Source organism: Siphateles boraxobius, unplaced genomic scaffold (assembly GCF_051911475.1).
Source record: "Siphateles boraxobius isolate OS27281-9 unplaced genomic scaffold, OSU_SipBor_1 52, whole genome shotgun sequence".
Classification (NCBI taxonomy): Eukaryota; Metazoa; Chordata; class Actinopteri; order Cypriniformes; family Leuciscidae; genus Siphateles; species Siphateles boraxobius.
In genome coordinates, this window is record NW_027509164.1 from 1,757,566 (window position 1) to 1,784,618 (window position 27,053).

General features: G+C 45.5%; 1 long non-coding RNA gene across 1 annotated transcript in view; it reads left to right on the forward strand.

Moving 5' to 3' along the window:
- The window catches only part of LOC143713576 (uncharacterized), a 380,928-nt gene that overhangs the window by 205,057 nt on the left and 148,818 nt on the right, over positions 1–27,053 (forward strand). The gene's annotated exons all lie outside the window — the stretch shown is intronic.

Below are 27,053 nucleotides of genomic sequence, written 5' to 3' on the forward strand. Positions count from 1 at the left end.
AGAAGGCCGGAGGATCTCAGACAATTTCCATTGAGAATCCCACCGAAAACACGGAAACAACAGTTTTTATACAATAGGGAGGTATGGCATAATGACATTAATTTGATTGGTTATTCATTTACAGTCTCTTCTGTTACTGGGTAGAGAAGAATATGTTTTGACGATTACTTCATTGATCACAAGTTCTAACTTAGTCATCTGTCTAGTTTCATTTCCCATATTTGTTATTTATACACACAGTCAGGGGTTCGACACACACACATTCATGTAAAATACAGAAAGTCTTAGGACATGGTTTTTAGAGATTTAGCAGGTTAAACAAGGTCAAATATTAAAACATGGTTTTCTTAATATTCAGTTTAAATTTTCCACCACAAAGGCATGAGCGAAATAAATAAATAAATAAATAAACAAATAAAGAGCGCACGGATGGCACGTCAACAGGCTAGCGAATTACTAGCGTGTTGTACTAGTAACGATTTAGATTGAAGCTAGTGATGTCGGGTTAATATGTGATGTTGAGTAAGTTATATTTTAGCAATATAAACAACAGAGAATGATAGTAAATAATGATTCAAAACGGAAAGATATACAAAGCTACTAGGGATGGGAATTGATAAGAATTTAACGATTCTGATTCCATTATCGATATTGCTTAACGATTCGATTCCTTATCGATTCTCTTATCGATTCTCATTGGGTGAGGGAATAAGTACAAATTTGTCTGTTTGTATTAACTTATTGAACTTATAATTTATTTGTTTGTTAATTATTATTAACTAGCTGACACAGCACAGAGTATTAGGGGTGTGAACCTACACTGGTCTCACTGCTCGGTTCGATTACGATTATCATGTCATCGATTCAGTTCAATTCAATATCTCGCATTACATGCACTGCCTCCTCAATTTTCAATTTTACTTCAAAAGTGATGTGTGCGTGCGCGTGTTCACCTGTTCGTGAACCCCCCCCCCCACCCCCCCCACCCCTTTGACGAATTGGAAATTTTACAAGTGTTGCAAGTGACCGTATTGTTATGAGGCGCCGTCATACTCTAATTGAGTATATGCGCGAGTTTGAGTGTGTGTGTGTGTGCTCGCGTCTCATATGAGTATGTGCGTGGAGATATTGTGTGTGCGCGCGCGCGTCTCATATGAGTGAGTACCGGTATCTCGTATCTCGCATCTCGTGTGTGTAGAGTTTGCGTGTATGTGCGTGAGCGACTTTAGGGTGTGTCGTTGTGCATTTCAAATGTATTTGTTTGAGCATTCAGCAGTGTACATGTATGTTTGACTAGTATACGTATATGCAAGTGTTTCATATATGTGTGCGTGAATGAAATTTGATTTAAGCCCTAGACGGCGCCTCATATTGTTGTCTTTTCGCGTAAAATATAACCAAACTTTAGAGCGCTTCTGCCTCGATGCCATGTTTGCTGCGTTCTGAACCAAAACAAGGCAGCGCGTCACGTCATGACACATTTGCAACGCGGAACCGATAAGCGTAATCGTTAAGCAGGCATACTAACGGTTCCAAGGAATTGGTTCACTGGGCACTGGTTCTGAAGAAGAACCGGTTCTCGATTCCCATCCCTAGAAGCTACAGACGCAAACCAACTCAGCAGAGCAGCGAGTCGGATCCAGGCCGAATCCAGATCTGATGAAGGTCTTGCGCCTGGACATGACGACACAGCAGTCCTGAAGTGTCAAGCAGTCCCTTCCCTGTTACTGAAGTCAGCCGGATCCCGGCCGTATCCAGATCAGATGGTGGACCTGCACCTGGACACAAATTACAACAACAACTTTATAATATTTGAATGATATAGTACACCTCACTTATTTCTGGTTATGTTTACTTTCAATGTACTGTGATCAATGAGATGTCAGTGTTCGTCTAAACTAGCGACCGCGACGCTGAAGTGTGTGAGAACAGAGGAATAACATCAGTGCGAACCACCAATATTTGTTTATTGGGATTAAATATTTTAACCATTCTGTGTCATTTTTCAATGTCAATCTTTTCACTATTTACATGTTTATGCCCAAAATGCTATAATATTCCAAGTAGTTGAGTGTCATTCTCCTCTACGCTGTGTGCGTTATTGATTAAATAGCCTAGCCTGTTTAACATGGTTACAGGCACCTCGGCACCCCATTTTAAAAGACTGGATAAACACCAGAATTCAGAATGCACAGTTGGAAAGAAAATATATTTGTAGGAACATTTCAGCAGGCTCAAGATAATGAATACAGAGATCATTATTCACTGTTTTAATCAATGGCAGCAATTAAACTGATAATAATCTGCATGTGTGGAGGTGCTCTGAACTCCCGATATACACTAACTAGAACGCGGAAGTAGTTGTGCAAGTAGTCCATTGATGTGCTACATGGGAATGATATTATTTTTACTGTCCTGTAAAAATAATGTAGTTCATTTCAACTATTCAGCCTTTATGAGCAAGAAACTAATGCGCAAACGGCAATCTCATCGTTTTGATTTCAGCAAATCAGTTTGAGCGAATGCAGTGATTAATATTCACGAACCCGGCAGCTCATCAATCCTTAGTGCGGTTTATATTCTAATTAGTAGCAGAATTCGTAGTAGTATTATATCCTATCAGAGTTATTCTTTTTTCTTCTTCTTTTTTTTACAGAAACACTGACCGACAATGTCTTAAGCAATACCAGTCCTAATTTCAGTTAAAATGACAAATCTGCATTCTTACGTTCTCATTCATACTGTTAGCAAGCTTGAGTTGAGTGAGAAGTCCCCCAGTAATCATGTGCGACTGTTATTTCTGCACACATGTGAGTTTTGGCTTGTATTAATGTCCTCAAACAGCATCTGTTGGGTTACTGCTGGGCTGAGCGTAATCCAACAATGGCTCCATGTTGCCTATTGACGGAGAATCTCGAGACTGCGTTTGTAACCTGTATCTCACTACTGCGTCTATAGACTGTGTTTGTAACCTGTATCTCACTACTGTGTCTATAGACTGTGTTTGTAACCTGTATCTCACTACTGTGTCTATAGAATGTGTTTGTAACCTGTATCTCACTACTGTGTCTATAGACTGCGTTTGTAACCTGTATCTCACTACTGTGTCTATAGACTGTGTTTGTAACCTGTATCTCACTACTGTGTCTATAGACTGTGTTTGTAACCTGTATCTCACTACTGTGTCTATAGACTGCGTTTGTAAACTGTATCTCACTACTGTGTCTATAGACTGCGTTTGTAACCTGTATCTCACTACTGTGTCTATAGACTGTGTTTGTAACATGTATCTCACTACTGTGTCTATAGACTGTGTTTGTAACCTGTATCTCACTACTGTGTCTATAGACTGCGTTTGTAAACTGTATCTCACTACTGTGTCTATAGACTGCGTTTGTAACCTGTATCTCACTACTGTGTCTATAGACTGCGTTTGTAACCTGTATCTCACTACTGTGTCTATAGACTGCGTTTGTAACCTGTATCTCACTACTGTGTCTATAGACTGCGTTTGTAACCTGTATCTCACTACTGTGTCTATAGACTGCATTTGTAACCTCTATCTCACTACTGTGTCTATAGACTGCGTTTGTGAACTGTATCTCACTACTGTGTCTATAGACTGCGTTTGTAACCTGTATCTCACTACTGTGTCTATAGACTGCGTTTGTAACCTGTATCTCACTACTGTGTCTATAGACTGCGTTTGTAACCTGTATCTCACTACTGTGTCTATAGACTGCCTACTGTGTCTATAGACTGCGTTTGTAACCTGTATCTCACTACTGTGTCTATAGACTGCGTTTGTAAACTGTATCTCACTACTGTGTCTATAGACTGCGTTTGTAACCTGTATCTCACTACTGTGTCTATAGACTGCGTTTGTAACCTGTATCTCACTACTGTGTCTATAGACTGCGTTTGTAAACTGTATCTCACTACTGTGTCTATAGACTGCGTTTGTAAACTGTATCTCACTACTGTCTATAGACTGTGTTTGTAACCTGTATCTCACTACTGTGTCTATAGACTGCGTTTGTAAACTGTATCTCACTACTGTCTATAGACTGCGTTTGTAACCTGTATCTCACTACTGTGTCTATAGACTGCGTTTGTAAACTGTATCTCACTACTGTGTCTATAGACTGCGTTTGTAACCTGTATCTCACTACTGTGTCTATAGACTGTGTTTGTAACCTCTATCTCACTACTGTGTCTATAGACTGTGTTTGTAACCTGTATCTCACTACTGTCTATAGACTGCGTTTGTAATCTGTATCTCACTACTGTGTCTATAGACTGAGTTTGTAACCTGTATCTCACTACTGTGTCTATAGACTGCGTTTGTAACCTGTATCTCACTACTGTGTCTATAGACTGCGTTTGTAACCTGTATCTCACTACTGTGTCTATAGACTGCGTTTGTGAACTGTATCTCACTACTGTGTCTATAGACTGCGTTTGTAACCTGTATCTCACTACTGTGTCTATAGACTGCGTTTGTAACCTGTATCTCACTACTGTGTCTATAGACTGCGTTTGTAACCTGTATCTCACTACTGTGTCTATAGACTGCGTTTGTAACCTGTATCTCACTACTGTGTCTATAGACTGCGTTTGTAAACTGTATCTCACTACTGTGTCTATAGACTGCGTTTGTAAACTGTATCTCACTACTGTGTCTATAGACTGCGTTTGTAAACTGTATCTCACTACTGTCTATAGACTGTGTTTGTAACCTGTATCTCACTACTGTGTCTATAGACTGCGTTTGTAAACTGTATCTCACTACTGTCTATAGACTGCGTTTGTAACCTGTATCTCACTACTGTGTCTATAGACTGCGTTTGTAAACTGTATCTCACTACTGTGTCTATAGACTGCGTTTGTAACCTGTATCTCACTACTGTGTCTATAGACTGTGTTTGTAACCTCTATCTCACTACTGTGTCTATAGACTGTGTTTGTAACCTGTATCTCACTACTGTCTATAGACTGCGTTTGTAATCTGTATCTCACTACTGTGTCTATAGACTGCGTTTGTAACCTGTATCTCACTACTGTGTCTATAGACTGCGTTTGTAACCTGTATCTCACTACTGTGTCTATAGACTGCGTTTGTAACCTGTATCTCACTACTGTGTCTATAGAGTGCGTTTGTGAACTGTATCTCACTACTGTGTCTATAGACTGCGTTTGTAACCTGTATCTCACTACTGTGTCTATAGACTGCGTTTGTAACCTGTATCTCACTACTGTGTCTATAGACTGCGTTTGTAACCTGTATCTCACTACTGTGTCTATAGACTGCGTTTGTAACCTGTATCTCACTACTGTGTCTATAGACTGCGTTTGTAAACTGTATCTCACTACTGTGTCTATAGACTGCGTTTGTAACCTGTATCTCACTACTGTGTCTATAGACTGCCTACTGTGTCTATAGACTGCGTTTGTAACCTGTATCTCACTACTGTGTCTATAGACTGCGTTTGTAAACTGTATCTCACTACTGTCTATAGACTGCGTTTGTAACCTGTATCTCACTACTGTGTCTATAGACTGCGTTTGTAAACTGTATCTCACTACTGTGTCTATAGACTGCGTTTGTAACCTGTATCTCACTACTGTGTCTATAGACTGTGTTTGTAACCTCTATCTCACTACTGTGTCTATAGACTGTGTTTGTAACCTGTATCTCACTACTGTCTATAGACTGCGTTTGTAATCTGTATCTCACTACTGTGTCTATAGACTGCGTTTGTAACCTGTATCTCACTACTGTGTCTATAGACTGCGTTTGTAACCTGTATCTCACTACTGTGTCTATAGACTGCGTTTGTAACCTGTATCTCACTACTGTGTCTATAGACTGCGTTTGTGAACTGTATCTCACTACTGTGTCTATAGACTGCGTTTGTAACCTGTATCTCACTACTGTGTCTATAGACTGCGTTTGTAACCTGTATCTCACTACTGTGTCTATAGACTGCGTTTGTAACCTGTATCTCACTACTGTGTCTATAGACTGCGTTTGTAACCTGTATCTCACTACTGTGTCTATAGACTGCGTTTGTAAACTGTATCTCACTACTGTGTCTATAGACTGCGTTTGTAAACTGTATCTCACTACTGTGTCTATAGACTGCGTTTGTAAACTGTATCTCACTACTGTCTATAGACTGTGTTTGTAACCTGTATCTCACTACTGTGTCTATAGACTGCATTTGTAAACTGTATCTCACTACTGTCTATAGACTGCTTTTGTAACCTGTATCTCACTACTGTGTCTATAGACTGCGTTTGTAAACTGTATCTCACTACTGTGTCTATAGACTGCGTTTGTAACCTGTATCTCACTACTGTGTCTATAGACTACGTTTGTAACCTGTATCTCACTACTGTGTCTATAGACTGCGTTTGTAACCTGTATCTCACTACTGTGTCTATAGACTGCGTTTGTAAACTGTATCTCACTACTGTGTCTATAGACTGCATTTGTAAACTGTATCTCACTACTGTCTATAGACTGCTTTTGTAACCTGTATCTCACTACTGTGTCTATAGACTGCGTTTGTAAACTGTATCTCACTACTGTGTCTATAGACTGCGTTTGTAACCTGTATCTCACTACTGTGTCTATAGACTACGTTTGTAACCTGTATCTCACTACTGTGTCTATAGACTGCGTTTGTAACCTGTATCTCACTACTGTGTCTATAGACTGCGTTTGTAAACTGTATCTCACTACTGTGTCTATAGACTGCGTTTGTAACCTGTATCTCACTACTGTGTCTATAGACTGCGTTTGTAACCTGTATCTCACTACTGTGTCTATAGACTACGTTTGTAACCTGTATCTCACTACTGTGTCTATAGACTGTGTTTGTAAACTGTATCTCACTACTGTGTCTATAGACTGTGTTTGTGAACTGTATCTCACTACTGTGTCTATAGACTGCGTTTGTAACCTGTATCTCACTACTGTGTCTATAGACTGCGTTTGTGAACTGTATCTCACTACTGTGTCTATAGACTGCGTTTGTAACCTGTATCTCACTACTGTGTCTATAGACTGCGTTTGTAACCTGTATCTCACTACTGTGTCTATAGACTGCGTTTGTAACCTGTATCTCACTACTGTGTCTATAGACTGCGTTTGTAACCTGTATCTCACTACTGTGTCTATAGACTGCGTTTGTAAACTGTATCTCACTACTGTGTCTATAGACTGCGTTTGTAAACTGTATCTCACTACTGTGTCTATAGACTGCGTTTGTAAACTGTATCTCACTACTGTCTATAGACTGTGTTTGTAACCTGTATCTCACTACTGTGTCTATAGACTGCATTTGTAAACTGTATCTCACTACTGTCTATAGACTGCTTTTGTAACCTGTATCTCACTACTGTGTCTATAGACTGCGTTTGTAAACTGTATCTCACTACTGTGTCTATAGACTGCGTTTGTAACCTGTATCTCACTACTGTGTCTATAGACTACGTTTGTAACCTGTATCTCACTACTGTGTCTATAGACTGCGTTTGTAACCTGTATCTCACTACTGTGTCTATAGACTGCGTTTGTAAACTGTATCTCACTACTGTGTCTATAGACTGCATTTGTAAACTGTATCTCACTACTGTCTATAGACTGCTTTTGTAACCTGTATCTCACTACTGTGTCTATAGACTGCGTTTGTAAACTGTATCTCACTACTGTGTCTATAGACTGCGTTTGTAACCTGTATCTCACTACTGTGTCTATAGACTACGTTTGTAACCTGTATCTCACTACTGTGTCTATAGACTGCGTTTGTAACCTGTATCTCACTACTGTGTCTATAGACTGCGTTTGTAAACTGTATCTCACTACTGTGTCTATAGACTGCGTTTGTAACCTGTATCTCACTACTGTGTCTATAGACTGCGTTTGTAACCTGTATCTCACTACTGTGTCTATAGACTACGTTTGTAACCTGTATCTCACTACTGTGTCTATAGACTGTGTTTGTAAACTGTATCTCACTACTGTGTCTATAGACTGTGTTTGTGAACTGTATCTCACTACTGTGTCTATAGACTGCGTTTGTAACCTGTATCTCACTACTATAGACAATTAAATATTGTTTAAAATAGTAATAGTCCTTAAAACTGCTCGACTGAAGAACTGGCTGTTGTGTGACAGTAATTTCATCTATTAAACAATTTTAGTTATTTATTACTCTGCAGACCGGCCAACCTTGACATTTTTTCTGAGTAGCATCAGTGGGACGGGACACGGGGTTTGGGTGGGCTCATATATTCTCACAGTTTTGAGAATGCAAGATATACACAAACACACGCCTATCTTCATTATTCTAGTTTATACTTATAACGTTTTTTGAATTTGACCCAAATCAAAAAGTTCACTTGCACCGCACTGAATGGGTTACATTATAATGTACACTACATTATAATAAAGTGAAAGTTTAAAGTTTCAATACAGCTCAAAACTATTTTTATTCATGATTAATATTGATTTGCGTAATGTGTGCTGGTCAAGTCTAAAATTAAGAAACTCATAGAAGACAATAAATAAAAAAACATAAGAACATTGTGTGTACATGTGATTCATTTAAAATAGGCCACTTAATTTATTATTCCAATATCCAAATATGATACTAAATCCCACAGAGAAAGGTTTTATATTTGTGCTGTCTTGCACATTATAAACAGGACACGCGTTAGCGGAATAAACGTTAGCCAATACAAACATATATAGAAAACTGTTGACAATGAATAGATAGGACCAATAGTAGCAAAACTAATCACTTATTCAAGAAAGAATATGAAGTAGGCCTATATAATGAGGGGTTTTGTATTCTCCATTTTTAAAAATCGTTAAAATACGGTAAACAAAACCCCTCATTATATAGGCTACTAGATATGATGCTTTCTGATATTTTGACAGAAAAACACAAGCAAGAACAAACTTTAGACGTACAGTAGCCCGTCTTCTCTCTGTGTCGCGTCTGTGAGAGAGCTCGCGCAGCACTGAGACAACGGTACTTTTAAATCCAGAAGTAATTAACACGCTAGTTTTCATACTGAATGAATATGTAACATAATTAGGTACTTTAGTTATTTTTAGCACAAGAACATTACACATTCTTAATGCTACATTTCTCAACACTGAGAATGAATAAATAAATGCTTGTTTCTCCAGACTCGCAGTTGTCAGTCACCCACAAGTCTGAGCACTTTCATAAAGCCATAGCGATTTCAAGTTTATTTAGATTATATTGTTCAGGGTGACTAGGTCCGAGTCTGTTCTATCTCAAATAATGTCTTTTTGATTTAAAGACCTGAATTGAACAAAAAACAAAAAATCAAAACAAAAAAATCAAAAAGAGACAAAAGAAAAAATGTCTTGTTCTTACTTTTTTGGCTTCTCTCTTCTTCATTCTCTGTCCAAATCTTCTGCAAACCAGGGATGATCCGCCATGTTCTCTGTTGTCAAGTAGTATTTTGCATCAGGCACATGTTCTGGGGAAATGGCTGTGAAGAGAGCGGATTAATCACGTTTGGCCTTTCTGTAATAGGCGTGTACACGTAAGGTGAATGTTACCATGACATACAAAGCATTTGTTGCTGTTACTATGACATGAACATCTAATCACTGCTAACATTCATTATCAGTCCCCCGTGTTTTACACTTTGCTCATTCGTCATCAAGGTTTGACACTTATCATTTTACTGTCACTTTATGTTTCAGAGCTTTATGTGTTTTCCAAGCAATGTTAGTTCCACTTTGTTCTTGTTATCGATCTTACCCCAGGACGGGTCTATGTTGTGTAGTACCATAGCGAATAGAGCCGTGCATTCCATTCCCAAAACCTCATCCGTTTCTTCCTGAATTTCCTCAAGAATTCCTGCAATAGAATGAGCGCAATAACGCGATACTGCGACATTTCTTCAGAAGCAGATCGTGGAGACGATCAAATACTGTGATATCGCACACCCCCATGTGTCCCACTGTTATTTCTGCATACAGTTGGTACTAAACCAGAATATGCCGCCATTCCCCCGCGGTGTGTGTGTGTGTGTGTGTGTGTGTGTGTGTGTGTGTGTGTGTGTGTGTGTGTGTGTGTGTGTGTGAACCTCCGCTGTGTTCTGGCCCCTCAGACTCTGATCCTGACTCGCCCTCACTCTGGCTGCTGGACTCTTCCTCTTCATTCTCCTCACCTTCTTCTTCCTCAGTGCCAGAGCCTGACGAAACACACACACACAATCAACACACATCTAACACAACTCAGAGAGAGAGAGAGAGAGAGAGAGAGAGATGTACCCAGTGATGACAACTCTGGTGTGATGGTCTTCCTCTCACTCACAGACGCACACATTCACAAACTCTCACACTCACAGACACACACATTCACAAACTCTCACACTCACAGACACACACATTCACAAACTCTCACACTCACAGACGCACACACTCACATTCACAAACTCTCACACTCACAGACGCACACACTCACAGACGCACACACTCACAAACGCACACACTCACAGACGCACACATTCACAAACTCTCACACTCACAGAAGCACACACTCACAGACGCACACACTCACATTCACAAACTCTCACACTCACAGACACACACATTCACAAACTCTCACACTCACAGACGCACACACTCACATTCACAAACTCTCACACTCACAGACGCACACACTCACAGACGCACACACTCACAAACGCACACACTCACAGACGCACACATTCACAAACTCTCACACTCACAGACGCACACACTCACAGACGCACACACTCACATTCACAAACTCTCACACTCACAGACGCACACACTCACAGACGCACACACTCACAAACGCACACACAAACTCTCACACTCACAAACTCTCACTCACAGACGCACACACTCACAGACGCACACTCACAAACTCTCACACTCACAGACACACACTCTCACAAACTCTCACACTCACAAACTCTCACACTCACAGACGCACACACTCACAGACGCACACACTCACAAACTCTCACACTCACAAACTCTCACACTCACAGACGCACACACTCACAAACTCTCACGCTCACAGACGCACACACTCACAAACTCTCACACTCACAGACGCACACACTCACAGACGCACACACTCACAAACTCTCACACTCACAAACTCTCACACTCACAGACGCACACACTCACAAACGCACACACTCACAAACTCTCACACTCACAAACTCTCACACTCACAGACGCACACACTCACAAACTCTCACGCTCACAGACGCACACACTCACAAACGCACACACTCAAACTCTCACACTCACAGACGCACACATTCACAAACTCTCAAACTCTCACACTCACAGACGCACACACTCACAAACGCACACACTCACAAACTCTCACACTCACAGACGCACACACTCACAGACGCACACACTCACAAACGCACACACTCACAAACGCACACACTCACAAACGCACACACTCACAAAGTCTCACACTCACAGACGCACACACTCACAGACGCACACACTCACATAGTCTCACACTCACAGACGCACACATTCACAAACTCTCAAACTCACAGACGCACAAATTCTCACACTCACAGACTCTCACACTCACAGACGCACACACTCACAAACTCTCATACTCACAGACGCACACACTCACAAACTCTCACGCTCACAGACGCACACACTCACAAACTCTCACACTCACAAACGCACACACTCACAAACGCACACACTCACAAACGCACACACTCACAAACTCTCACACTCACAGACGCACACACTCACAAACGCACACACTCAAACTCTCACACTCACAGACGCACACATTCACAAACTCTCAAACTCACAGACGCACAAACGCACACACTCACAAACGCACACACTCACAAACTCTCACACTCACAGACGCACACACTCACAAACGCACACACTCAAACTCTCACACTCACAGACGCACACATTCACAAACTCTCAAACTCACAGACGCACACACTCACAAACGCACACACTCACAAACGCACACACTCACAAACTCTCACACTCACAGACGCACACACTCACAAACGCACACACTCACAAACTCTCACACTCACAGACGCACACACTCACAAACGCACACACTCACAAACTCTCACACTCACAGACGCACACACTCACAGACGCACACACTCACAAACGCACACACTCACAAACGCACACACTCACAAACGCACACACTCACTAAGTCTCACACTCACAGACGCACACACTCACAGACGCACACACTCACATAGTCTCACACTCACAGACGCACACATTCACAAACTCTCAAACTCACAGACGCACAAATTCTCACACTCACAGACTCTCACACTCACAGACGCACACACTCACAAACTCTCATACTCACAGACGCACACACTCACAAACTGTCACGCTCACAGACGCACACACTCACAAACTCTCACACTCACAGACGCACACACTCACAAACGCACACACTCACAAACTCTCACACTCACAAACTCTCACACTCACAGACGCACACACTCACAAACTCTCACGCTCACAGACGCACACACTCACAAACCCACACACTCACAAACGCACACACTCACAAACTCTCACACTCACAGACGCACACACTCACAGACGCACACACTCACAAACTCTCACACTCACAAAGTCTCACACTCACAGACGCACACATTCACAAACTCTCACACTCACAGAACGCACACACTCACAAACTCTCACACTCACAGACGCACACATTCGCAAACTCTCACACTCACAGACTCTCACACTCACAGACGCACACACTCACAAACTCTCACACTCACAAACTCACACTCACAGACGCACACACTCACAAACGCACACACTCACAAACTCTCACACTCACAAACTCTCACACTCACAGACGCACACACTCACACTCACAAACTCTCACACTCACAGACGCACACACTCACAAACTCTCACGCTCACAGACGCACACACTCACAGACGCACACGCTCACAAACGCACACACTCATAAACTCTCACACTCACAAACTCTCACACTCACAGACGCACACACTCACACTCACAAACTCTCACACTCACAGACGCACACACTCACAAACTCTCACGCTCACAGAGGCACACACTCACAAACTCTCACACTCACAGACGCACACACTCACAAACGCACACTCACAAACTCTCACACTCACAGATGCACACACTCACAAACGCACACTCACAAACTCTCACACTCAACGATGCACACACTCACAAACTCTCACACTCACAAACTCTCACACTCACAGACGCACACACTCACAAACTCTCACACTCACAAAGTCACACTCACAGACGCACACACTCACAGACGCACACACTCACAGACGCACACACTCACAAAGTCTCACACTCACAGACGCACACATTCACAAACTCTCAAACTCACAGACGCACACACTCACAAACTCTCACACTCACAGACTCTCACACTCACAGACGCACACACTCACAAACTCTCACACTCACAGACGCACACACTCACAAACTCTCACACTCACAGACTCTCACACTCACAGACGCACGCACTCACAAACGCACACACTCACAAACGCACACACTCACAAACGCACACACTCACAATCGCACACACAAACTCTCACACTCACACTCACAAACTCTCACACTCACAGACGCACACACTCACAAACGCACACACTCACAAACTCTCACACTCACAGACACACACACTCACAAACTCTTACACTCACAAACTCTCACACTCACAGACGCACACACTCACAAACTCTCACACTCACAGACGCACACACTCACAAACGCACACACTCACAAACTCTCACACTCACAGACGCACACACTCACAAACGCACACACTCACAAACTCTCACACTCACAAACTCTCACACTCACAGACGCACACACTCGCAGACGCACACACTCACAAACTCTCACACTCACAAAGTCTCACACTCACAGACGCACACACTCACAGACGCACACACTCACAAACTCTCACACTCACAGACGCACACACTCACAAACTCTCACACTCACAAACTCTCACACTCACAAACGCACACACTCACAAACGCACACACTCACAAACGCACACACTCACAAACTCTCACACTCACAGACGCACACACTCACAAACTCTCACACTCACAAACTCTCACACTCACAGACGCACACACTCACACTCACAAACTCTCACACTCACAGACGCACACACTCACAAACTCTCACGCTCACAGACGCACACACTCACAGACGCACACACTCACAAACGCACACACTCACAAACTCTCACACTCACAAACTCTCACACTCACAGACGCACACACTCACACTCACAAACTCTCACACTCACAGACGCACACACTCACAAACTCTCACGCTCACAAACGCACACACTCACAAACTCTCACACTCACAGACGCACACACTCACAAACGCACACTCACAAACTCTCACACTCACAAACTCTCACACTCACAGATGCACACACTCACAAACGCACACTCACAAACTCTCACACTCACAAACTCTCACACTCACAAACTCTCACACTCACAGACGCACACACTCACAGACGCACACACTCACAAACGCACACACTCACAGACGCACACATTCACAAACTCTCACACTCACAGACGCACACACTCACAGACGCACACACTCACATTCACAAACTCTCACACTCACAGACGCACACACTCACAGACGCACACACTCACAAACGCACACACTCACAGACGCACACATTCACAAACTCTCACACTCACAGACGCACACACTCACAGACGCACACACTCACATTCACAAACTCTCACACTCACAGGCGCACACATTCACAAACTCTCACACTCACAGACGCACACACTCACAGACGCACACACTCACATTCACAAACTCTCACACTCACAGACGCACACACTTTCAGACGCACACACTCACAAACGCACACACAAACTCTCACACTCACAAACTCTCACTCACAGACGCACACACTCACAGACGCACACACTCACAAACTCTCACACTCACAGACACACACTCTCACAAACTCTCACACTCACAAACTCTCACACTCACAGACGCACACACTCACAAACTCTCACACTCACAAACTCTCACACTCACAGACGCACACACTCACAAACTCTCACACTCACAGACGCACACACTCACAAACGCACACACTCACAAACTCTCACACTCACAAACTCTCACACTCACAGACGCACACACTCACAAACTCTCACGCTCACAGACGCACACACTCACAAACTCTCACACTCACAGACGCACACACTCACAGACGCACACACTCACAAACTCTCACACTCACAAACTCTCACACTCACAGACGCACACACTCAAAAACGCACACACTCACAAACTCTCACACTCACAAACTCTCACACTCACAGACGCACACACTCACAAACTCTCACGCTCACAGACGCACACACTCACAAACGCACACACTCACAAACTCTCACACTCACAGACGCACACACTCACAAACGCACACACTCACAAACTCTCACACTCACAAACGCACACACTCACAAACGCACACACTCACAAACTCTCACACTCACAGACGCACACACTCACAAACGCACACACTCACAAACGCACACACTCACAAACGCACACACTCACAAACTCTCACACTCACAGACGCACACACTCACAAACGCACACACTCACAAACGCACACACTCACAAACTCTCACACTCACAGACGCACACACTCACAAACGCACACACTCAAACTCTCACACTCACAGACGCACACACTCACAAACGCACACACTCACAAACGCACACACTCACAGACGCACACACTCACATAGTCTCACACTCACAGACGCACACATTCACAAACTCTCAAACTCACAGACGCACAAACTCTCACACTCACAGACTCTCACACTCAGAGACGCACACACTCACAAACTCTCATACTCACAGACGCACACACTCACAAACTCTCACGCTCACAGACGCACACACTCACAAACTCTCACACTCACAGACGCACACACTCACAAACGCACACACACTCAAACTCTCACACTCACAGACGCACACATTCACAAACTCTCAAACTCTCACACTCACAGACGCACACACTCACAAACTCTCACACTCACAGACGCACACACTCACAAACGCACACACTCACAAACGCACACACTCACAAACGCACACACTCACAAACTCTCACACTCACAGACGCACACACTCACAAACGCACACACTCAAACTCTCACACTCACAGGCGCACACACTCACAAACGCACACATTCACAAACTCTCAAACTCACAAACTCTCACACTCACAGACGCACACACTCACAAACGCACACACTCACAAACTCTCACACTCACAGACGCACACACTCACAAACGCACACACTCACAAACGCACACACTCACAAACGCACACACTCACAAACTCTCACACTCACAGACGCACACACTCACAAACTCTCACACTCACAGACGCACACACTCACAAACTCTCACACTCACAAAGTCTCACACTCACAGACGCACACACTCACAAACGCACACACTCACAAACTCTCACACTCACAGACGCACACACTCACAAACGCACACACTCACAAACTCTCACACTCACAGACGCACACACTCACAAACGCACACACTCACAAACTCTCACACTCACAGACGCACACACTCACAAACGCACACACTCACAAAGTCTCACCCTCACAGACGCACACACTCACAGACGCACACACTCACATAGTCTCACACTCACAGACGCACACATTCACAAACTCTCAAACTCACAGACGCACAAACTCTCACACTCACAGACTCTCACACTCAGAGACGCACACACTCACAAACTCTCATACTCACAGACGCACACACTCACAAACTCTCACGCTCACAGACGCACACACTCACAAACTCTCACACTCACAGACGCACACACTCACAAACGCACACACACTCAAACTCTCACACTCACAGACGCACACATTCACAAACTCTCAAACTCTCACACTCACAGACGCACACACTCACAAACGCACACACTCACACACTCTCACACTCACAGACGCACACACTCACAGACGCACACACTCACAAACGCACACACTCACAAACGCACACACTCACAAACGCACACACTCACAAAGTCTCACACTCACAGACGCACACACTCACAGACGCACACACTCACATAGTCTCACACTCACAGACGCACACATTCACAAACTCTCAAACTCACAGACGCACAAATTCTCACACTCACAGACTCTCACACTCACAGACGCACACACTCACAAACTCTCATACTCACAGACGCACACACTCACAAACTCTCACGCTCACAGACGCACACACTCACAAACTCTCACACTCACAAACGCACACACTCACAAACGCACACACTCACAAACGCACACACTCACAAACTCTCACACTCACAGACGCACACACTCACAAACGCACACACTCAAACTCTCACACTCACAGACGCACACATTCACAAACTCTCAAACTCACAGACGCACAAACGCACACACTCACAAACGCACACACTCACAAACTCTCACACTCACAGACGCACACACTCACAAACGCACACACTCAAACTCTCACACTCACAGACGCACACATTCACAAACTCTCAAACTCACAGACGCACACACTCACAAACGCACACACTCACAAACGCACACACTCACAAACTCTCACACTCACAGACGCACACACTCACAAACGCACACACTCACAAACTCTCACACTCACAGACGCACACACTCACAAACGCACACACTCACAAACTCTCACACTCACAGACGCACACACTCACAGACGCACACACTCACAAACGCACACACTCACAAACGCACACACTCACAAACGCACACACTCACAAACTCTCACACTCACAGACGCACACACTCACAAACTCTCACACTCACAAAGTCTCACACTCACAGACGCACACACTCACAGACGCACACACTCACATAGTCTCACACTCACAGACGCACACATTCACAAACTCTCAAACTCACAGACGCACAAACTCTCACACTCACAGACTCTCACACTCACAGACGCACACACTCACAAACTCTCATACTCACAGACGCACACACTCACAAACTCTCACGCTCACAGACGCACACACTCACAAACTCTCACACTCACAGACGCACACACTCACAAACGCACACACACTCAAACTCTCACACTCACAGACGCACACATTCACAAACTCTCAAACTCTCACACTCACAGACGCACACACTCACAAACGCACACACTCACAAACTCTCACACTCACAGACGCACACACTCACAGACGCACACACTCACAAACGCACACACTCACAAACGCACACACTCACAAACGCACACACTCACAAAGTCTCACACTCACAGACGCACACACTCACAGACGCACACACTCACATAGTCTCACACTCACAGACGCACACATTCACAAACTCTCAAACTCACAGACGCACAAATTCTCACACTCACAGACTCTCACACTCACAGACGCACACACTCACAAACTCTCATACTCACAGATCCACACACTCACAAACTCTCACGCTCACAGACGCACACACTCACAAACTCTCACACTCACAAACGCACACACTCACAAACGCACACACTCACAAACGCACACACTCACAAACTCTCACACTCACAGACGCACACACTCACAAACGCACACACTCAAACTCTCACACTCACAGACGCACACATTCACAAACTCTCAAACTCACAGACGCACAAACGCACACACTCACAAACGCACACACTCACAAACTCTCACACTCACAGACGCACACACTCACAAACGCACACACTCAAACTCTCACACTCACAGACGCACACATTCACAAACTCTCAAACTCACAGACGCACACACTCACAAACGCACACACTCACAAACGCACACACTCACAAACTCTCACACTCACAGACGCACACACTCACAAACGCACACACTCACAAACTCTCACACTCACAGACGCACACACTCACAAACGCACACACTCACAAACTCTCACACTCACAGACGCACACACTCACAGACGCACACACTCACAAACGCACACACTCACAAACGCACACACTCACAAACGCACACACTCACAAAGTCTCACACTCACAGACGCACACACTCACAGACGCACACACTCACATAGTCTCACACTCACAGACGCACACATTCACAAACTCTCAAACTCACAGACGCACAAATTCTCACACTCACAGACTCTCACACTCACAGACGCACACACTCACAAACTCTCATACTCACAGACGCACACACTCACAAACTCTCACGCTCACAGACGCACACACTCACAAACTCTCACACTCACAGACGCACACACTCACAAACGCACACACTCACAAACTCTCACACTCACAAACTCTCACACTCACAGACGCACACACTCACAAACTCTCACGCTCACAGACGCACACACTCACAAACCCACACACTCACAAACGCACACACTCACAAACTCTCACACTCACAGACGCACACACTCACAGACGCACACACTCACAAACTCTCACACTCACAAAGTCTCACACTCACAGACGCACACATTCACAAACTCTCACACTCACAGAACGCACACACTCACAAACTCTCACACTCACAGACGCACACATTCGCAAACTCTCACACACTCAAACTCTCACACTCACAGACGCACACACTCACAAACGCACACACTCACAAACGCACACACTCACAGACGCACACACTCACATAGTCTCACACTCACAGACGCACACATTCACAAACTCTCAAACTCACAGACGCACAAACTCTCACACTCACAGACTCTCACACTCAGAGACGCACACACTCACAAACTCTCATACTCACAGACGCACACACTCACAAACTCTCACGCTCACAGACGCACACACTCACAAACTCTCACACTCACAGACGCACACACTCACAAACGCACACACACTCAAACTCTCACACTCACAGACGCACACATTCACAAACTCTCAAACTCTCACACTCACAGACGCACACACTCACAAACTCTCACACTCACAGACGCACACACTCACAAACGCACACACTCACAAACGCACACACTCACAAACGCACACACTCACAAACTCTCACACTCACAGACGCACACACTCACAAACGCACACACTCAAACTCTCACACTCACAGACGCACACACTCACAAACGCACACATTCACAAACTCTCAAACTCACAAACTCTCACACTCACAGACGCACACACTCACAAACGCACACACTCACAAACTCTCACACTCACAGACGCACACACTCACAAACGCACACACTCACAAACGCACACACTCACAAACGCACACACTCACAAACTCTCACACTCACAGACGCACACACTCACAAACTCTCACACTCACAGACGCACACACTCACAAACTCTCACACTCACAAAGTCTCACACTCACAGACGCACACACTCACAAACGCACACACTCACAAACTCTCACACTCACAGACGCACACACTCACAAACGCACACACTCACAAACTCTCACACTCACAGACGCACACACTCACAAACGCACACACTCACAAACTCTCACACTCACAGACGCACACACTCACAAACGCACACACTCACAAAGTCTCACCCTCACAGACGCACACACTCACAGACGCACACACTCACATAGTCTCACACTCACAGACGCACACATTCACAAACTCTCAAACTCACAGACGCACAAACTCTCACACTCACAGACTCTCACACTCAGAGACGCACACACTCACAAACTCTCATACTCACAGACGCACACACTCACAAACTCTCACGCTCACAGACGCACACACTCACAAACTCTCACACTCACAGACGCACACACTCACAAACGCACACACACTCAAACTCTCACACTCACAGACGCACACATTCACAAACTCTCAAACTCTCACACTCACAGACGCACACACTCACAAACGCACACACTCACACACTCTCACACTCACAGACGCACACACTCACAGACGCACACACTCACAAACGCACACACTCACAAACGCACACACTCACAAACGCACACACTCACAAAGTCTCACACTCACAGACGCACACACTCACAGACGCACACACTCAGATAGTCTCACACTCACAGACGCACACATTCACAAACTCTCAAACTCACAGACGCACAAATTCTCACACTCACAGACTCTCACACTCACAGACGCACACACTCACAAACTCTCATACTCACAGACGCACACACTCACAAACTCTCACGCTCACAGACGCACACACTCACAAACTCTCACACTCACAAACGCACACACTCACAAACGCACACACTCACAAACGCACACACTCACAAACTCTCACACTCACAGACGCACACACTCACAAACGCACACACTCAAACTCTCACACTCACAGACGCACACATTCACAAACTCTCAAACTCACAGACGCACAAACGCACACACTCACAAACGCACACACTCACAAACTCTCACACTCACAGACGCACACACTCACAAACGCACACACTCAAACTCTCACACTCACAGACGCACACATTCACAAACTCTCAAACTCACAGACGCACACACTCACAAACGCACACACTCACAAACGCACACACTCACAAACTCTCACACTCACAGACGCACACACTCACAAACGCACACACTCACAAACTCTCACACTCACAGACGCACACACTCACAAACGCACACACTCACAAACTCTCACACTCACAGACGCACACACTCACAGACGCACACACTCACAAACGCACACACTCACAAACGCACACACTCACAAACGCACACACTCACAAACTCTCACACTCACAGACGCACACACTCACAAACTCTCACACTCACAAAGTCTCACACTCACAGACGCACACACTCACAGACGCACACACTCACATAGTCTCACACTCACAGACGCACACATTCACAAACTCTCAAACTCACAGACGCACAAACTCTCACACTCACAGACTCTCACACTCACAGACGCACACACTCACAAACTCTCATACTCACAGACGCACACACTCACAAACTCTCACGCTCACAGACGCACACACTCACAAACTCTCACACTCACAGACGCACACACTCACAAACGCACACACACTCAAACTCTCACACTCACAGACGCACACATTCACAAACTCTCAAACTCTCACACTCACAGACGCACACACTCACAAACGCACACACTCACAAACTCTCACACTCACAGACGCACACACTCACAGACGCACACACTCACAAACGCACACACTCACAAACGCACACACTCACAAACGCACACACTCACAAAGTCTCACACTCACAGACGCACACACTCACAGACGCACACACTCACATAGTCTCACACTCACAGACGCACACATTCACAAACTCTCAAACTCACAGACGCACAAATTCTCACACTCACAGACTCTCACACTCACAGACGCACACACTCACAAACTCTCATACTCACAGATCCACACACTCACAAACTCTCACGCTCACAGACGCACACACTCACAAACTCTCACACTCACAAACGCACACACTCACAAACGCACACACTCACAAACGCACACACTCACAAACTCTCACACTCACAGACGCACACACTCACAAACGCACACACTCAAACTCTCACACTCACAGACGCACACATTCACAAACTCTCAAACTCACAGACGCACAAACGCACACACTCACAAACGCACACACTCACAAACTCTCACACTCACAGACGCACACACTCACAAACGCACACACTCAAACTCTCACACTCACAGACGCACACATTCACAAACTCTCAAACTCACAGACGCACACACTCACAAACGCACACACTCACAAACGCACACACTCACAAACTCTCACACTCACAGACGCACACACTCACAAACGCACACACTCACAAACTCTCACACTCACAGACGCACACACTCACAAACGCACACACTCACAAACTCTCACACTCACAGACGCACACACTCACAGACGCACACACTCACAAACGCACACACTCACAAACGCACACACTCACAAACGCACACACTCACAAAGTCTCACACTCACAGACGCACACACTCACAGACGCACACACTCACATAGTCTCACACTCACAGACGCACACATTCACAAACTCTCAAACTCACAGACGCACAAATTCTCACACTCACAGACTCTCACACTCACAGACGCACACACTCACAAACTCTCATACTCACAGACGCACACACTCACAAACTCTCACGCTCACAGACGCACACACTCACAAACTCTCACACTCACAGACGCACACACTCACAAACGCACACACTCACAAACTCTCACACTCACAAACTCTCACACTCACAGACGCACACACTCACAAACTCTCACGCTCACAGACGCACACACTCACAAACCCACACACTCACAAACGCACACACTCACAAACTCTCACACTCACAGACGCACACACTCACAGACGCACACACTCACAAACTCTCACACTCACAAAGTCTCACACTCACAGACGCACACATTCACAAACTCTCACACTCACAGAACGCACACACTCACAAACTCTCACACTCACAGACGCACACATTCGCAAACTCTCACACTCACAGACTCTCACACTCACAGACGCACACACTCACAAACTCTCACACTCACAAACTCACACTCACAGACGCACACACTCACAAACGCACACACTCACAAACTCTCACACTCACAAACTCTCACACTCACAGACGCACACACTCACACTCACAAACTCTCACACTCACAGACGCACACACTCACAAACTCTCACGCTCACAGACGCACACACTCACAGACGCACACGCTCACAAACGCACACACTCATAAACTCTCACACTCACAAACTCTCACACTCACAGACGCACACACTCACACTCACAAACTCTCACACTCACAGACGCACACACTCACAAACTCTCACGCTCACAGAGGCACACACTCACAAACTCTCACACTCACAGACGCACACACTCACAAACGCACACTCACAAACTCTCACACTCACAGATGCACACACTCACAAACGCACACTCACAAACTCTCACACTCACAGATGCACACACTCACAAACTCTCACACTCACAAACTCTCACACTCACAGACGCACACACTCACAAACTCTCACACTCACAAAGTCACACTCACAGACGCACACACTCACAGACGCACACACTCACAGACGCACACACTCACAAAGTCTCACACTCACAGACGCACACATTCACAAACTCTCAAACTCACAGACGCACACACTCACAAACTCTCACACTCACAGACTCTCACACTCACAGACGCACACACTCACAAACTCTCACACTCACAGACGCACACACTCACAAACTCTCACACTCACAGACTCTCACACTCACAGACGCACACACTCACAAACGCACACACTCACAAACGCACACACTCACAAACGCACACACTCACAAACGCACACACAAACTCTCACACTCACACTCACAAACTCTCACACTCACAGACGCACACACTCACAAACGCACACACTCACAAACTCTCACACTCACAGACACACACACTCACAAACTCTTACACTCACAAACTCTCACACTCACAGACGCACACACTCACAAACGCACACACTCACAAACTCTCACACTCACAGACGCACACACTCACAAACGCACACACTCACAAACGCACACACTCACAAACTCTCACACTCACAGACGCACACACTCACAAACTCTCACACTCACAAAGTCTCACACTCACAGACGCACACACTCACAAACTCTTACACTCACAAACTCTCACACTCACAGACGCACACACTCACAAACGCACACACTCACAAACTCTCACACTCACAGACGCACACACTCACAAACGCACACACTCACAAACTCTCACACTCACAAACTCTCACACTCACAGACGCACACACTCGCAGACGCACACACTCACAAACTCTCACACTCACAAAGTCTCACACTCACAGACGCACACACTCACAGACGCACACACTCACAAACTCTCACACTCACAGACGCACACACTCACAAACTCTCACACTCACAAACTCTCACACTCACAAACGCACACACTCACAAACGCACACACTCACAAACGCACACACTCACAAACTCTCACACTCACAGACGCACACACTCACAAACTCTCACACTCACAAACTCTCACACTCACAGACGCACACACTCACACTCACAAACTCTCACACTCACAGACGCACACACTCACAAACTCTCACGCTCACAGACGCACACACTCACAGACGCACACACTCACAAACGCACACACTCACAAACTCTCACACTCACAAACTCTCACACTCACAGACGCACACACTCACACTCACAAACTCTCACACTCACAGACGCACACACTCACAAACTCTCACGCTCACAAACGCACACACTCACAAACTCTCACACTCACAGACGCACACACTCACAAACGCACACTCACAAACTCTCACACTCACAAACTCTCACACTCACAGATGCACACACTCACAAACGCACACTCACAAACTCTCACACTCACAAACTCTCACACTCACAAACTCTCACACTCACAGACGCACACACTCACAGACGCACACACTCACATTCACAAACTCTCACACTCACAGACGCACACACTCACAGACGCACACACTCACAAACGCACACACTCACAGACGCACACATTCACAAACTCTCACACTCACAGACGCACACACTCACAGACGCACACACTCACATTCACAAACTCTCACACTGACAGACGCACACATTCACAAACTCTCACACTCACAGACGCACACACTCACAGACGCACACACTCACATTCACAAACTCTCACACTCACAGACGCACACACTTTCAGACGCACACACTCACAAACGCACACACAAACTCTCACACTCACAAACTCTCACTCACAGACGCACACACTCACAGACGCACACACTCACAAACTCTCACACTCACAGACACACACTCTCACAAACTCTCACACTCACAAACTCTCACACTCACAGACGCACACACTCACAAACTCTCACACTCACAAACTCTCACACTCACAGACGCACACACTCACAAACTCTCACACTCACAGACGCACACACTCACAAACGCACACACTCACAAACTCTCACACTCACAAACTCTCACACTCACAGACGCACACACTCACAAACTCTCACGCTCACAGACGCACACACTCACAAACTCTCACACTCACAGACGCACACACTCACAGACGCACACACTCACAAACTCTCACACTCACAAACTCTCACACTCACAGACGCACACACTCAAAAACGCACACACTCACAAACTCTCACACTCACAAACTCTCACACTCACAGACGCACACACTCACAAACTCTCACGCTCACAGACGCACACACTCACAAACGCACACACTCACAAACTCTCACACTCACAGACGCACACACTCACAAACGCACACACTCACAAACTCTCACACTCACAAACGCACACACTCACAAACGCACACACTCACAAACTCTCACACTCACAGACGCACACACTCACAAACGCACACACTCACAAACGCACACACTCACAAACGCACACACTCACAAACTCTCACACTCACAGACGCACACACTCACAAATGCACACACTCACAAACTCTCACACTCACAGACGCACACACTCACAAACGCACACACTCACAAACGCACACACTCACAAACTCTCACACTCACAGACGCACACACTCACAAACGCACACACTCACAAACTCTCACACTCACAGACGCACACACTCACAAACGCACACACTCACAAACTCTCACACTCACAGACGCACACACTCACAAACGCACACACTCACAAACGCACACACTCACAAACGCACACACTCACAAACTCTCACACTCACAGACGCACACACTCAC